Source organism: Pavona decussata, unplaced genomic scaffold (genome assembly GCF_977016875.1).
Source record: "Pavona decussata unplaced genomic scaffold, jaPavDecu1.1 SCAFFOLD_156, whole genome shotgun sequence".
Lineage (NCBI taxonomy): Eukaryota > Metazoa > Cnidaria > Anthozoa > Scleractinia > Agariciidae > Pavona > Pavona decussata.
In genome coordinates this window covers 6,180,740-6,199,111 of record NW_028145568.1, presented here as the reverse complement: position 1 = coordinate 6,199,111, position 18,372 = coordinate 6,180,740, and the positions used below count along the sequence as shown (strand labels likewise).

The window sequence follows — 18,372 nt, the reverse complement described above, 5'->3', positions numbered from 1 at the left end:
GTAATTGTTATTGTTGGTAAGCAGTTTGCTGGCATATGCACTAAAAATATACATAACTCCGGAAAATATGAGGAATCTGTTTCATACAATAAGCAGACTTACATAAATACGATTAAAAAGCGAATTGTGGAGCTCCATTTTTAGGCTTGGCTAAATATATAAATGTCATTATATGATCGACTAAAGAAATCGCCACGTTCCGTCTAGAAAACTCTTTAAGAGTTTGCGGCTCAGGATTAGATACTATTGTCTCGAAGAAAGTCGGCGCATTTCAGCAGTAGTGCCCACCTCCTCAGCCACTGAAACACTTTGTACATAAATACGGGAAAAATTTGTATCAATCTTCTCTTTCTTTTCAGTAGAAACTAGCAACTTTTTTAATGATCCCACGGGCTTCCACGACGCCATGATGAGCGGCCCTCTAAAACTTAACTGTGATGCCAGCCAGCTGCGACAAACACTGGTACATGGCCATAAACACATCAATTAAATAAGATTTAACTGGAAAGTAGAAGAAAATGTTTTTTTTTTTTTACAAATAAATAGAGGCGACATTAGTAAACTTGAACAGCTGTATGAGCAGACTATCTGCAGGAGCGCGGATCGAACCTTTTCTGGTTGTAGGGGGGTTCGTCCGGGCCCACGAACCATCCCGGCCTACGGGCCTAAAGTTTATCGGGCAGTTCATAAACAAATTTGATCATAGGTATTCCAGCACCTGGATTCTATCTAATTCAGAAGTCGTTGGTTCAAACTCGATGCACACATAAACAACGCGTGCAAAGTGAACATTACTTGGGCCTCATTTTACTCAACCCTGTCTTGTTTAAGTTTGTGGAAGATTAAATTGTGGGCGGCCTGATGTTTGTTTCCCTTATCCCGATTTTAAACAAGAAGACAAAACCATATCTAAGTGTTGCCATCCCTCACCAAAAATAATGGTATTTCAGGCCTGGAGCATTCCTTATTTTTTTTCTTAATCAACACGTTTTGTTGGTTGTTTAAAACATGACTGACTAACTGAGTGACAGACCGTGAAATGACCTATGGGTTAAGGGAAGGATAGAGGTATGGACGGAAGATAGGAAGGAGGGAAGGGCGGTCGGTGGTTCGAGGCTACTAGGTTGGTCTCTGTATTACCGTGTTGTTTCCTTTGACAACAAAATTTGCTTCACATGGTCTCTCTTCACCATGTTCCAGTTGTTCAGAGAGCAGATAACTTTATCCAGTGGATAAAATGTACTCTCTCGTTTTATCCCCTGAATAGTGATTTATTCACTGGATAAAGTTATCCGCTCTTACAACAGCTGGAGCCAGGTGTATACATCAGGGTACCGGCATTTATACAGCTGCGGGTAACCCCGCGATAGACTAGCATCCCATCCCGGGGGGAGTAGCAATACTCCTAGCTGTTTCATGCTACAGAAACCGGGTTAAGCTCCGTCCGTGTGGGCCGGTTAGGCTTAAAGGGAAAGTATCACGCAAATTTGCTGTCATTTGAAAACCTGAAAATGTTTGTCTGTCAGCAGAAACAACGAAATAATTGTCAAGTTTGTTATAAATTATTCCCCCAGTGCAATAAAACTGTCGATTAGTGCCTCTGGCCGGAAACAGAGCAGACCGGTATGGATTGAAACTTGAAAAATGTTAGGCTAATGTTTTTCAAGTTCTCGCATTTTTGTTTCCAAAATGCGCTAGAACAGATCACGAGTTGTTCCTTTCAAGAATTGAGTTGATTTCTTTCCTCTCGTCATTCTATAATTATTTAGCAGCTGATTGAAGGCCTTATTTCATCATTTTTGACAAGAGATATCAAAAACCCCATGATACTTCTCCTTTACCTCACTTTTCTAATTCGTGAAAATCGTGACAATTGCTGGAACATCTGACCTTACAAACTAGGAATATTTACACATGACACTTGACAACTACATCGGCTCATTTGCTCTGCTGTGCTACATTTTTATTGCTTGATTTTTAGCGTTATTATTTATCACTTGTGGTACATAGATTCCGTGATTTAATGACCCCTTATCACTTTGATGGACATCTGCTCAAACAATTAGCCATCATTGTTTCGCACCATTCCAGAATACTACAGCCGTGAATTGGGCTGTATTGAAGGAAACATCCTCCCCGACACACGGCTATGGCGTTGTAGGGTTTCGCTGCAGTCCCCTCAAAATTGCACGTGGCCAACAGCACAAGGCAGGTGAAAATGAAAATCTTCATCTGGATGAAAGGAAAAGAAAATGTATATCAGAAAAATTAAGAACGAATTCAAAATAAACTTTACCCTGCTTAGTTCTGTCATTCCTGACTTTGTTTGAAATTCATTATGAATATTACCGAAAATTGCGTCATCACCAAGTAGCATTTTTAAAACAGTGTATACGCGTTTTACATTATTTTCTACGAACTCAAAATCGTGCCGAAATTTGATTCGAAATTCTGTTCATTATCTTTTATCCCTCTCTGAAGATTTTGATGGTGGAGTTAGTTTGATTTTCTTCTGGGCTAGGCTGGAGTTCTTTACTGATATATACTTGGGTAAGGGGATAATTTACATACATGTATGCTCCTGCTTCTCAAGTCTTCCATTGTAAATTTTACCTTTTGCACGACTTCACGCAATCATAAATATTCACAGCTTGCGAATAGCAGTGAAATAGACCGGGACAAACAAAATTAAACTTTTGTTCAGAGAAAGCAAATACCGACTGAAACTTGACCAAGATTGAGCCTTCTTATCTAACAACGATTTCGGTTCTTGAGCCTAAAACTTGCGTGGATATCGAAAAGAATTCTTACTTTAAAGTGCCCATATCGGAATTTTTTTTATTTTCTTATCTGAATCTTAACATCACCCTAAGAACTTGAGTGAAAAAATTTTTCGATTTGCATAAAACGCGAATTTTTTATGAATTAAATAAGACGTTCAAATTTGCCGCCATTTTGGCCCACCATTCGCATTAGTCTCCTCTCGGTTTAGCAAGAGCTGTGACGTAGATTTAGGAACACGTGACTTCAGCCTTTCTCTGGATCTCACTGAAAACAAGTCGCGGCATTTCTGCACGTTTCGCGAAAATGCCGGAAAGATGTGTTGCAGCGAGATGTGGAAACATCACAGACGAAGCGAATGGAATAAGCATGCACAGGATTCCTTTCTTTGGCACCTCAAGCCCGCAAAGACTGAGGAGGCGAAAGAAATGGATCGATTTTATGCTGGAGCGGAGGAAGATGTGGACGCGCGCCTGGAAAGACCTCGTCCTTGTGCTCGATGCACTTTAATGACGAGGATTTCACAAGGCTGATGAATTCAGGTTTAAACTTAAAACATGAACTGAAGTAGGATGACATCCCGTTTGTGTTTATCCTTTAAAACAGCTAAGTGAAAGGAAGACGAAGACCAAGAGCCACCTTCGAAGAGGAGCAGTGAAAAGCGAATGGTAAGCTTTCGATAAATATTCACACCCGCTTGTGACATTCTAAGCGTTGTAACCTTCTGAGGTTTATAGTTTGACCTCACTGTTAACTCAGTCGCAAGTTTTATAAAATATGGCGTAATTGTTTCGGTATATATTCTAATAGATCGTGAGATCCGCGAAGTTTCGTTGAGACCAAGCTCTCAAAAAATACAGTCGGACCTCTATTAAGCGGCCACCTATTAGGCGGCCACCCTCCATTAAGCGGCCACTTTCCAAAGTCCTGAATTATTGTTTTGTCAGTAAAGTGCTGTATTCGATACCTCTATTCAACGGCCTGAACCTCTATTAAGCGGCCAGTTTTCAAAGTCCCCAGGGTGGCCGCTTAATAGAGGTCCGACTCTATTAGCAAAGATGTTACCACTGATGTAAATAGATCGATGCGAGAACAGTCGCACTCGGCGAACACAGAAAACATTGTAAACCACGATGTAGATAAGGTAGATAAACTGCAGCAAGAATTCAACGAGCTCAAACAAATATTGTACACACATGTGTTCCAGAATTCTGCAAACAATAAAAATGTTGAAAAGTATAACAGCGTTTAATATCTCTGAAAACCTAACCACCACAACGGGGGTTCAAAATAAAAAAGGGCACAAAACAAATAACAAGCACAAAGAGCCCAGAAAAAAATTGGCTAAAAAACGGATTGAGACACAAAGAGAAAAACACGAGAAATTCATGAAGAATTTTTCAAACCAACAACTTAGCGACAGCCTGTTAGCGTTATTTCTAAAGGGCTCAAATTTGTCCTGACACCGGTGACAGACACGAATTACATTAGACGCCAACTCTTGTTAGACTTCGAACATTTCGCAAGGCGTATGCGCCTAAAAGATACAATGGATTTCGTAAACTGTGGGACAGTGACAAAAAAGAAATTAACCTGTCATTGGACAAGCTAACAACTTCCATCCTACAATTAAATTTACAGCCGAAATTTCAGAGAACAAGACAAGCTATTATTATCACAGTTCAACACGTGTCCTTCCTGTAGTTCTGCGAGAACAATGTCGCTAGTCAGCGCTTCCCAATTGCCTTCGAGTTCCTTGCAGCAGACTAGCACTCGCTGATGTTTGCTAGCAGATCACAGCTACAGTTACCACAAGTACATCTACATGGAAAACAATTCGTTCGAATGTATGTGAGTACTTGGCCATAGTTTTGACAGATGATAATGAAGAGCGCGTATGCAAAATGCAAGGTGAGAACTTTACCATCCACTAACACGCACTCTATTCTCCAAGCGTTTCGTTAAATCTTCCTCGAGTCGTCGCTTCTCCTCTTGTTCCTTGCGATATCTTTTTAGCCATTCTTCGTCTGCTATGGGCTCGTCCGCGTACGGTTCGAGTGTATCATCATCTTCACACGTATTACTTGTTTCGTGGACGCCATCTATCGCCTCGACTTCGACGCTTTCAAATTCGTCCTAGCTGCTTTCTTCAGCGGTTTGCTCACTTTCCGTGTCAGATAAGTTTTCTGCCATGGAGTATACTTATTTGGAGCAAGTTTTTCCTTCCTACCGGTGAATCTGACGATTTTCTTTCTGCCGCGAATGTACTTTACTGAAGGTCAAGTGAGTGCATAGACTCGAGAGTTCCTGAATGTACGTCACAGACCATGTCACGTGGCCCTATTGTGAGCCCGTTGGTATTCTCATCAGCGGGGCGGGTGGACCGCAATAAAATAGGATTTTAAAGATTTGTAAAATTCATAAAAAATTCGCGTTTCATGCAAATCGAAAAATGTTTTCGCGGAGGTTCTTCGCGTAATGTAAAGATTCAGATGAGAAAATAAAAAAAATTCCGTTATGGGCACTTTAACCGCTTGTAATTTAACAGAAAAATCTGTGGGGGCATTTTAAAGATACCTTTATTTATGCAAAGTAGGAACTTTTTCATTCATCTGCGCTTTATTTTTACTGTTTTCGAACATAAATATCTTAAAATCGGAGACACCCATGAAGCTCAATGTACATTTAGAATGTTTTTCTATGAGGAAAGACCTTTTAACAGAAAAGACAAAGTGTCAAGTTTTACTTTGCCAGAAATATTGGTGAAAATGCGGGAATAAACAAAATCACCCCGTAAAAGTTGATTCATTATTTACTTGAAAACGCTCTTACAGATTTTTTTCTAATATCGCCTACAAGTTGCGTAGGCAATCAGCTCAGCTGTTTCCTTATGTGTGCGATTGAGTTTTCGTGAGAATTTCGCCTCGCGAGGCGAAAAAGATTTTTGTTTCACAAACGTCTACTAATGGCCCTTGTAATCTATGTACTTATTGATCTGAAAATAAATTGAAAATGCTAAAAAAAAAAAAAAAAAAAAAAAGAAAACATGAATATCTCAAGAAAAGTTAACGAAGAGTTTAATTTCTATAACCACCTTCTGGAAAATCAGCTCAGATATACGCGCCCCAAGATCCATTGATTTGTTGGTTGTCACATACTTTGTCTTGATAATGAGCGTTAGTTTTAATTAATTTTTTGGATGTGAAAATTGCGCGAATAATGAAACTTTGCCTTCAACCAAATTTCTTGTTTTTAGTCATTTCCTACAAAAAAAACCAGTGAAAAAAATTCTGATCATGTTAAGAAAAGAAAACAGCGCAAGAACATTGAAATATACTGAATTAAAAATACCTATAATTTGAATTAAGAATTACTGAATTGCGATTGTTTTATGTGTGAAAAGTTGTCAATGATCGAATTTAGCGTCCAACTGGAATATTTCGATTTCATGTAGTCATTTTGAGATTGTAAAAATGATGGAAAAAAATACGGGGGTAAAAGTTTAAAGTAGAATGAAGTGGAAAGTGAAATTTTGTGGTGTAAACACATGTTGCTGATAATGCAATTTACAACCCAGAACCTCATACAATGTAAAAATATATATAGAAAACTGAAGGTGAATGCACAATAAGGTGGAAGTTAAAAATTGTTTGATGTGTTGAAAGCTCAGCCGACAATTCAACTTACAATCCAGCTCATTTGAGTTCCTTGGTTTAGTCGTTGTTGAGAAACACATGAACACTGTATTCATATAATTCTACAGAAACCAGGAGAAAAACAAATTGAAAACACTTGATGAAACAAGGTGAAATGTGTGAAAGTTAAACGTAGACTGAATAAGGCAGCGAATGTTAACATTCTGTCTCCGTGAAAATGTACCGAAATTGTAATTTACTGTCAACTACGTTTCTAGTCATTCTTTAAAAGAAAATTTTTCCTTCGCAGATTAGTACTAAAATGTATACTTGAGGAAGACAACGAAACATGAAAAAGTTGTTGGTTGAAATCATGCTGATTTTAACTTGCCGATTTTGAGTGTCGATCGCTATTCCGCATCACACCCAGCCTTGAATTATAATACGGGTCAGTACGAGTTAATTTTAATCGTGGGGAGAGTTCGATCTGAAACTGAGGAATATTCTGATGGTTATAGAAATCTAATAAAGAAATTATTTCTGACTAAAGCTAAGATACCTTCTCTGTCCTTTGAATATTCATAATTAAAAATCGTAGCTGTATTGCTTTTTTTTCTCAAATCGATCAAAGTTTTTGCGACAACAGCTAAAACACTTACCTTGCTGTAGCGCAGTTAATCTTGGTATTCAGTCAAGCTCAAAGGTACTTTTTGTCTTCTCTCTATCTCTCTCTCTGGCTGAACTAAGTGGAAGGATTAAGGACGTTACAAAATATAAACCTTTTGCCGCCAATTATTGACACGGCCGGAAATTATCTCAGAGCAACTTATGTTGCCCTAAAGACCGTCGACAATTAAAAGCTAATTGCTCGTTTTTTAACCACAAGATTACAATTTTTAGCCTTTCCTCTTGAACTGTCGAAAAAAGGAAGGACACAATCGGCTTAAAAGTGTTATCTAAAACATTATCTTAAGTATTCTCCGGCGGATAAATCACGAGTAATTAAAAACTTTCAAGAGATGTAAAACTTTTTTCAAACAGCTTGTAAATTGATTTGTGTCGTGTGTTCAAACGTTAGTTTTTACACTGTTATTTACTATAGATTGGAAGGCCTGGTATTAACTAGTCCAATTTTCCTCGTTTCAAATTAGAATATTGGTAATAATATTTATAACTCTGATAGCTGATAATAAGATAAAGGTTTGAAAAAACTTTCGTTTCGGAACATACACGGTTCAATGGTCAAATTATTGTAAAATTTAATGCGCTAAATAATATTATTTTGATCAGTGTTCGGACGATCATAAAAGAAATCACACCTTTCAATTTACAAGATAATAAGTTTCGTAAACGTTTTTCTTCCTGAGAATTTTAAGCAATTAAAATTGAGTTTGAAATGTGACATAGCCCTGCCGCATGTTATTTTAAAAAGTTTCGCCAATAGCCAGCAACGAATAAGTGCCTAATTTGCTTATTAACATATCAATGATCGATACCTAACTGGTGCATGATAACGGCCATATTTTAAGCTCAATTCATCATTACTAAATATCAAGGACGAGTACAAAAAAACTAGCAAAAGTTTCCCGACTTAAGATCGTGAACATTCAAAACGCTATAATTGTAACTTTAATTGAAACTTTACCGCTTTTTGTCTGGCAGTAATCTTTTGAAATTTATATCAATTCGCGGTAGCTGACATAATTTAGCTTAAAATAATCCTTGAAAATTAAGAACTCTTCCTGTTAACAAATAAATGGGATCTAGTAAAGTGGCAGATATTTTCCATATTTGTTTAGTCGTAAAAAAATTGCCGAAGAAGTGAATCCAAGAAATCTTCTTGTCTACTTTCTTCACCTTTTAAGGAAGTTCTTTGTCTTTTCAAAACTTGGTGTGCGGTTGTTTAATTCCAGGTATAAAAGTTTAACAACGGTATTAACGTTATTAAAGTTCAACTGAGTTTATTTTTTTCCAAATCCAACTGAGATCTTCGCAAAGATGACGCAATACAACAACAAATTCACTTAGACTCCAATTTTGCAAGCACAAACTTTAATTCAACTTCCTGTTTTAATTACTTCCCTGTTCAATATAAGGCTATGTGTGAGGCTAATTATTTTGATGAAGGTTCTGTCGAATAACTCAGATTTACACAAGATAATATCGATCTACCACAATGAAAAAATCTTTCAAACTAAAGGCCTGTTATCAAACTTCAATTATAACGAAATCAAGCATAATTGAAGTTGTCTTGTCTTTTACACAGCAGCAGAATTAGACCAAGAGAAATTACAATTTTGCGATGTAAACAAGGAAACATTGGCTGCTTCCAATTGGACTATGAAGTAAACTGAACTTAAATAAGAGGTAAATTACAATTGCGAAAACTACTATCTAGAAATGTCGGATTTCTCCTACTAAATGAACATTCACCAGCAAAGCAAACTGTCGCTAACAACAGACTGAAATAGTTTCGATCGGTTTTATTAACGAAGTTATCCTGATTGAATAAACATGATGTGATGTAAGTAAAGCAGTTGTAAACAAAGCACAGGAAAATAATTTGGGCTTCAACGAGACTCGAAACGATTACGTCTGCAATGTATTCTTGTATCATCGTTCTTTTCCGGAGCGATATTCAGCCCGTGCGTGTGTGGAAACTGGAGCAACTATGAAAATCCAATTTATACCGTTATAATTCTAAACGCAATTTTGTATACATGACGATAATTGCGTGTGAGAATTATATTAGAGGCAGAAACAGAAATGGAAAACTTTGGTTAAGCTGGATTCTAACAAATTTTCTAACTCTGTCGCTATAAATCTCAGGATTGTATCTAAGACGGTAAGGCTGTACCGTTCAAGTTCAGTGCAACGTAATGTAACCCATCGGTCAAGAGTCATGTTGTTGTGAACTGTAAAACTCATCATCAATCAAATCGTATGCAAAAAGTGGCCAATAAACAATACAAAAGTTTCTCTCCCGTCCGGCTATCACTTCTTTTTCTCTCTACATAAACCTTCTCTGGAGTGAAATCTATCATATAATTCAGTGCAATTTTAATGACACAGCAGATTAGAGTTAAGCTTACATTGCTGATCTAAAAATTAATGTCTGAAAATAGATTTCTAACTATACATGCTTTGATTTTTGTTTCATTCCTTGCGTTTTTTACAAATTCAGTTTTTAGTTCGTCTCTTGGCTGTTTTATGTATTCTCGTTTGCAAGTCCGTACTCTTGACCACTTTTGTCCAACAAAGTTTGCGCGAGAGAGTCATTTTCTCAGTTGAAACTACACATTGATTACACACAAGCAACAGCTATTCACAGTGCCGGCCATGACTCGGACACTGATAGGAATAAGTACGTAAATTATGATCATCCGGGTGAGTGTAGTCCTGAGAAGGACTGTTTGTGGTGACTTTGACTGACGTTTCGACAACCTGAGCGGAAGTCATTGGTGCGGATCAAAACGCACCAATCACTTTTTACAGTCTTCACAGCCAATAACATCACGGCTTACTGACAAACGACCAATAACATCTGGACTTCGTTGACCAATCAGGTTAACAACCAGAGACGTATATACCACCTACCGACGTTCCACAATTCACTTGACTCTGAAGATGACTTCCGCTCAGGTTGTCGAAACGTCAGTCAAAGTCACCACAAACAGTCCTTCTCAGGACTACACTCACCCGGATGATCATAATTTACGTACTTATGACATGACTCCTGGGTTCAAACCATTTGCAACTGATAGGAATATTACTCAAACTAGGAACGGGAGATGAATGAATAGCATTTCCTCAATAATAATAAACGCAGAGTACAGCAGAGCTAATGTAGTCGTTTGTTATTACAGTGCGATAAGAAAACAATTAAAAAGTGCCTAGTCCTTGGTTTTATTACCACAATTGACGTATACTTTCTATAATCGGGAGTTTGTATACCTCACCAGAGCGCACGAAAAGCACTAATATAAATCCGTTGGTTTGGATATACTGTAATCCAGGTTGTTCAATGTTTTACACACTTTATATTTATAAACCATATAATCGGCCTACCCAACGAATCTTTTCGGTCGGAAAGCTGCCTGTTCCTTCACGAAATGTCCCCTCTATAAAATTTTCGGACCACCGGAAGACTTCCTTTTGTTTTTGAAGGGCAAATATATCGTTTAACCGCGAAATAAGGCCAGCTTGCATTTTTGGACAGCCAACCGTAGCTTGGAGATCCCAATAAGATATTACTTGGCTAAAATTGTCTGAGACTTAAAGTTTCAGGTAAAGAATCCGGACACAGCTCAAAATGTGTTTGTCTGCACAAGTATCTCTTTACCAAATCGAGAACATAGCTATCAACATTTTAAATGTTGATTTTTAAGAGTTAATAAGCTTAAATAGAAAAGAAAAATAAAGAAATCGCGGTCACGGTCGAAAAATCGACCTCTTGGCTCATTTTTTGTCTACAGAAAGTTTAAGATTCTAGAGAAAGCGAAAAGTAATTAGTTCTTCGAAATATTGTAACCGAGAATTATTTGGCTGAAAACGATCTGATTGAATTTGGCTCAGCACGAACTTGAAATTTTGCTCTTTTTGTCAGCTTGTCATGAGATGAAAAATGTAACAGGCAGACTTCTATATTTACAAACACAGACTGGGTTATATTTAATCAAGAAATGGAGACATTTTCATTCTTTCCTCATTCCTGAATGAACCGTGAAAATACAGCAAATTAAGATTTAACTTCCTGCAGTTCAGCCACATGAAAAAACTGTGCCAAAAGGCTCTGTAGAAATATATGTGGTAGCGCCTCAAAGTATCGTAAATTTAAAACCACCCATATTTAAACATAGTTCTAAAAAGTTATGCTTTTATTTCTCTGGGACCTCTGCATTTTTCCATGAGAGCATCAACTAAATAAAGCGTTCCTCAGAGTTCAACATCAGTGTTCGCAAGCAGTAAACAAATCTTTGCTTTACTTACATCCGGTCTCTGCAAAAACTCACGCTAAGCTAAGTAGAATTTCATGTCTAAAATATTTTTGGTGTTCTTCCTGACATTAAGCTGAAATTCCACGCTGCTAATTTCTGAACAGTTGCACCTATAATCAGGCTGACAAATTGTCTTGACTTACTTTTTTACCAAGAGCCTGATTATCTTAATTCATGTCCTAGGAAAACTTGAAGTTCAGAAAAATTCTGTTTTGGCATAGTCAAACTTAAGCCGGCGACACACTAGGCGATTTTATTCGCCGATCGCGGCGATCGGCGTTTAAAATCGCGTAGTGTGTCACCGGCTTTACATAACTTGCTTCACCGATTAACGTACAGCACGAGCGATAATTGCTTTCAATCTCAAATAAAAAAAAAAGGCAAACAAACAAACAAAAAACAACATAAACAACAACTGACTTTAAAAAAGAGGTTAAAAACATTTTTGTTTTTGGTAAAATTACTTTTACTTTTAAGAGCTTGTTTCAATCCGAACTACATATGATAAAGCAAATGTTTAGCCTCCGCTCTGTTAACTACAACCTTCGGGGCGCAACATTCTCACCCTGCCTAAACCTAGGACTACAACCTATGGGTTGAACTCTTTTAGATATCTATCCGCAGAACTGTGGAATTCCCTCCCACACAAAATACGAATTTGTACGGACATGAACAAATTTAACAGGGAGATTGTAAATTGTAAATTTTAACATTTTGATCCTTATAGTTAAGACAATCAGATCTCTCGCATTCTAGTTCACATTTTATTATATTTCTTTTTTGTTTGGTTTTGTATATGTATTTCTTTTAATTATGCTCGAAGACACTAGCTATCAGCTACTCTCAAATTCGAGTGAAAATAAAGTTTATGTATGTATATGTGTGTATGTACTGGAAATTACTGGAAAACTGGTGTTGGATTAATACTCAAAATAACAACTTAAAATTACCCGGACCCAAGGAACACGTTCGAGCTCCCAGCCTTTGACGAATTGGCTGAATTCTCTTTTGTATTTCCAGTGATTCACTTTGTCACACCTTACCCATCTTGAGGAAAAAGAATTCCCCCCACCTTTTCAAATGGCCTATGGGGACTCTCCCACTGCCGCACTCCTGTTACAACAATTCATGCAAATCCTCCTATTTCCATTCTGTTCTTTCAGCTTTATTGACGTTACTTGAATTTACTTTCCTTCTTATGCATCTCTCCATTCAAAAATGTCCTTTCCCGGGCAAAAATTTCTTTCTGGTAACGAGTTGTTAGTGTTGCTTTACACGGCGTCATGTAAAATCTTGCATGAGTCATGATAAATCACACTGGTTCTGGAGTTTGGCCTTGGGCTCGCTTTGCTAATTTCCAGAAACTCAAAAGAAGACTCAAAATTATACCTCTGAGGTTAATCGGGCGCGCGGGAAAACTTTAAAATTCAGCGGGACGAACAGTGGAATACGGCCCGCAAAATTGACCAATCACAGCGCGCGTACTAACTGAGAGACATAATAAAAAAGACTTATTTGATCAATTTAAATACGAATCGCGAACGGTGTGTCTCAAGTACCGAAGAACCCCTTGAAAGGATAATTTCGACTGCGGAAATCACGGTAAGTTTAAGTCAAAATACCTTAATTATGTTTATAAGAGGATACCCAAAACAGTGTGAGGAAGAAAGAATGTTTAACATGTTACAGTGCGTGCAAGCTGCTTTTGGTTATATTTTTGGAAGAAGGTTTATCTTTTTACCGGAAGTTGACAATAATTTTTTTTTGTTTCAACATGACGCCATCTCTATTTTTATCGAATTTCGGTTTGCGTTTACATTGGAAAATTAAAAGGTGCCAGTTAAAGTATAACCCACATAACGAAGAGCTGTCTTGGAAGAATTCCTGCATCAAAATTGGGAGGTGTTTTTGAGGCGCTACCGCATGAATTTTTTCCCCGGCTATTTTTGCCTATGTTTTGGGATTATTCAAATTCTGTCACTGTTGCCTCGTTATCGGTGTCTCACTCCTACAAAAACAATATCATACATTCAATATTACTATATCTTAAATCTAAAAAGATCGACCCGATGTATACGTATATCTATATAGTTAGTATATACCACACAAGTGAATAGTGCTTTTTGCGCGCGCTGATTTGCTAGCTCGGAGGTGATAAGACAAGTACAATTCACCTCCGAGCAGCGAAGAGAAACAAGATGGCTTTCCGTTTCGCCACGGTCACTTAAGAGGAAATATTTTGATAAAAGAGACGGCTATTACAAAAAATAGAAAAACTACAAAAATGATAACAAAGTCTGGTTTGACGGTATTACATGGTACGGTTATCTTATCTTTCTATCCTCATATTCTAAGGCGAAAAATAAGAATGCATTGTTTACGAAAACTGTGGAGCACTATGATCACAATGTAAACAATGAAACATCTAATGTTTTGCAGCATGGTTTCAACAACAGGACAAATTTCACACAAAAATCGAAGAAAAGACACGTAGCAACTAAACAAGTGCCTCCAGAAGTTTCATTTGTCCGCAAGAAAGCGAGAGGGAACTTTCTACAATAAATCGCTTACCGCGCGGCGCGCGAGATTTTAAAATTTCCCTCCATTTGTCGGTAAATTGTCAAAAAATAATAATAATAAAAAAATTTTTGGTCCACTTCTTAATATTCAGCCTGTGTGGCATATACTAAAACAATTATTCACCTCAGTGTCGGTGAAAGTGATGGATATTTACCCCGCCGCCGCTTCGCGGCTCGGTAAATATCCATCACTCTTCACCTCACCACTATTTAGTGAATAATTGTTAACTATAGACGTCTGGCTGTGGTATTAAAGTTCGCATGCGAACTAAAGAAAAAAGTACATAATTTCGAGTTCGCCCGAAGTGAAGTTTGATTTCTAGGGCAAGTCGATTTTTTTGCTGCTTATTCCAGTTTAATTTAACAGAATTTTTCAAAAAAACTATCCCTATTTCACTTTGTTACACACCTCAAGCTTGCTGCAGACACAGAACAATCCCCTGAGCCAAATCGACTTTCGGTCCGTCTCCACGATTTTTAAGAATTTAAAAATTTTCTTTGATTTTTAGTGACGTTCACTCTTATTAAAGTTTTTTTTTTTTTTGCTTAAATTTCTCGTTGCGTGTCCTGTTTAATCACTGCATTGTGTTCATTGCTTGCTAATTGGTTGAAAATGGACGTGGAATCAGAACTATTGTTTTCAAAAAAGTCAAAAGTGATACAAACACTCGCCATGAAATATATAAACACTCGCTGAGGTCACATTTATTTATTAAAGGATGCCGTATACTAAAACTCGACTAAAGCTCAAAGACAACCTCTTGCTGATAAACGTATGCTATACAACCTTGGATCATTAATTATAGTTTCAATTCTTCAACAAATCCTGACTAAAAATTGGAGTAGAATAATGATCAACAAACAGCCTCTTATTGGGGCATCAAACATAGAACGCTAATTTCTTCACACAGAAAGTTAAGCCGTTTTATATAATAGAAGACTCATATCCTTCTGGATGACGAACTATCTTCCGTCGTTCAAGACGCATATAACATGTTTTGTGCCCTTATTTATACCAGAGACGCATAATACCCAGAGACGAACAACTGTTTGTCCAAGTTCGTCCAAACAGATAATGCGTCCTCTAGTATAAAAGCGGCCAATCTTAGCAGCATTTGTCAATATTAAAGGCTCTAAAATTTTACAATATGAGACTTTTTGAAGGGAGAACAGTTTCATAAAAAATCTTAAAGTTTTTGGAATATTTTTAAACGCATCGTATAATAAAGGTGTATGTAATAACGCCTATGTATAACTCGTATCTAACTTATGAACTGCTTCAAGTAGAAATCCAAAAGCGTGACAATTCAAATAAACACTTTACACTGCTTATTATGATGTACAAGGTGCTTCCACTATTGATACCAGGGCCGTGGTGAAAAGCTAAAGCCTGACCACTCAAATGGAGCAGTACTTTCCTGTAAAACTGTGCGTAACGTTGTACAAAACGGTTCTAACTTTTGGGTCCATGGACTGAATCCTCAAGTGTGACCAGTTAAACGAAAGATCATCCTCGTAGACCCAGACCCACGGTGGGGCCTAAGACTCACTCTCACTCACTCTCTGCTCATCGGTCTCCAAGCATGATGAAAGCTTTTCAGTGAGTACTGCTTTTCTATCCGTGTGGTACTGTTTCCTATGATGTACAAGTGTTTTCTAACTTTTAAATCCGTGGATGACAGTCTGGGTCAGGAGGTGTCATGAAAGGTATTGAGAGCTAATGAGCTATGAAAATGTTTATGCCAATGCCGGAATATTAACTATTGTTTCTTTTTCACAAAACGAAGTCAGCAAATTGTTTTTGATCGGTGGGTTCGCGCAAATTAAACTTGTTTAGTGAAATGTAGTTCAATTCAGAAATTTTTTCAACTCAGTACACAAGTTTAACCTTTGTCGTGAACCGCGCCGGCATCTGCTTCCAACTCGTTCGCTAACGAAAAGTAATTGTACTTGTAACAATATTGGCTTTTGGGTCCTGTCCTCACTAACTGATGAAAACCGTCACCGAAAAATGAACCTTTTCGAAAACGATGGCCATTGACTAAGTCGACCTCATAACTTCATCGTTTTCGAAAAAGTTTTGAAAATACGGATTTGTGTGGGGTGGATAGCAGTCGTATTGACACGTCGTACCTGTGTTATCGCTCATAAACACAGCACCACCACACCGAAAAAAAATTAATCCTAATATTTCTTACTGTTTTGAGGCAATGAGCCAAAAGCCTGAGGTGGCACTCAACAAAGCTTTATATGAGGACGCTCCAGCCCGAGGTCCAAAGCCTTACCTTTTTATCATGATGTAATTTTTCACAGAATACTGAGGTAACTGACCCCTTCATATACCTTCCATCTGGTATCCCTCTTGCAATGCATCTCATTTCAGTTGGTCTGTTCGAGATATTTTGAAAGGTCGTTTATATACCTAAATGACTGTTTTTCCTACTCTTTTCTATACCTCAGTTAGTGAAATCCCAACCCTTTCATACACTTCCATTCTGAAAATACCCTTTCGGGCGGAGACTCCCCGTAAAGTCCATTAGGGAGCAACCCTTCCCCAGGGGGACCCACCCACCGGACAACCCTTCCCCGGGGGGAAGGTTCTTCCCTGCATAAATCTGTGTCGAAAGAAGAGCACTATTAAACATTTTCTCCTCCAAAGTCAAATGAAATAATATTACAGTCCTGAACAAAAGGTTTCAACTCTGCAACCTTTGCTGTGCGTGCAGAGAAATCCTTAGCGTGTTTAATGTAGGCGCCTGGTGGAGGCCTTTCCAAATACCATACATACACTGCCACAGTTTCCTGAGGCTCAGCAGTGAACTTCAACGCTGTTTGTAAGTCCACATGAGCGTCTTTACATGAAATCTTGCGGATAACTCTGTAGGGAAGCGCCACAAATAAAGAGAATGGAAAGAGAACTGTCCAAAACAGCAAACCATTGACATACATGAGTGAGTGATGTGGCTTGCTGTGGTTTGTTATCCAAAAGGCTGTGTTATGCCACGACACATACTCAAATGAGTCTTGCTCTTGCAATTCAGGCGGTGTTAGTTTTTTCATCATTTCCTTTAGATCGACAGTAAAACAGTATTTTCTCTTCGCGTCAATCTTGTCCTTCACTTTCTCCAAGGTTTCAGCGATGAGATCTTTAACAACACCCGGTGGAAAGATTACAGCAAAGTCGATATCGAAGCCGTTCATTGATTTCAATTCTCTCTCTAAGAGGTTGAGAGATAAGTTCTCAGACATTAAGTCTGAACGCGATGTATTGGCAATGTCGGGGCATTGGTGACGTCTTGTAACGCACATCATCACGGGTTTTTCCAAAAAGCCCCTCAAAATTTCCAGCTCTGCCTCGTTCTTCACAGAAATCATTTGTTTGTTAACGTCCACAATATCATTAACTGGGCCCAATGGACGGAAGCTGTCGTTGCAAGCTAAAACCGTGATTTTCTGTGGGTCGTACTTAATCCAGCCAGGCTGAACTTCGTTGTCGAAGTGAAAACAATCTTGAAGCATTCCACTTTCTTGGTGATTGTTTTTGACGACAAAGCGACGAAGACATGTTAAAGGGCAAAAAAGAACTGCCTTATGCATTTTTCTTTTTGACAAATGTCCGCCAGAGATGTTCTTGTTTTTCACAAGCTTGCAATAAAAACAACACAACAATCTCGGAAAAGTTTATCTTCAAAATCCATCTATTCAAAAGAGGCAGCCGAACTCTTGTGTAGAGATCCCATGAGAGGGGTTTAGTAAGTAATTAAGTGTGATTTCGTAGCCTAGCACCATTGTTCCGTGAGATACGGTAGTACAAACAACTTTGACTAAAAACACGCTTTACAATACCTTGAATTGTTTTTACGGCCAAACAATTGCGTGCAGTTTAGTTACAGAACTTATGAATCTAGCACGAATATAATAGCAGCCTTTCATTGCATGTGTATGTGATGTTCATGTCGAGCATCCTTTGTAATGTGAAGCAAATTTGCTGAAATTTAGCAGCTTTCCAATTGAATGCCCAAAATAATTTCGCGTTTGCGTTGGTTTGCGTTGCCTGCGTTCCGTGATTAGTGAAACAACTTGTGTTAAGTTGATTTAATTCCGAAGTGGGACGAGTTTTCTCGCATGTGACGCCATTCCCTTGTAGATATTTGAGTTCTGATTGGCTGGTTGCGCGGCTTACGCACGTCTTTTGTTATGACGGGATTGACTGATCCTTATTTGATCCTTATCGTCCTACAACACTCATATTGTCTCTCGAACGGCACAAGTAAAGACTTAACGCCTTTGCGATACAGAAGATAGAGTGTGTGATATTGTACCCTGCTGTCCTGAGACGGAATAATGAGCTGTTTGAGGCCATTCAACTGACATGACGGC

At 38.1% G+C, this 18,372-nt stretch overlaps 1 long non-coding RNA gene across 1 annotated transcript; it reads right to left on the bottom strand.

Moving 5' to 3' along the window:
* Positions 1–1,933: 1,933 nt before the first annotated feature.
* Positions 1,934–14,532, bottom strand: LOC146465545 (uncharacterized). The gene is made up of 3 exons (XR_014868329.1): positions 14,402–14,532; positions 7,076–7,158; positions 1,934–2,232 (listed from the first exon to the last, which is right to left on the bottom strand). It is a non-coding gene; the product is annotated as an uncharacterized LOC146465545 (long non-coding RNA).
* Between the last annotated feature and the right edge of the window lie 3,840 nt (positions 14,533–18,372).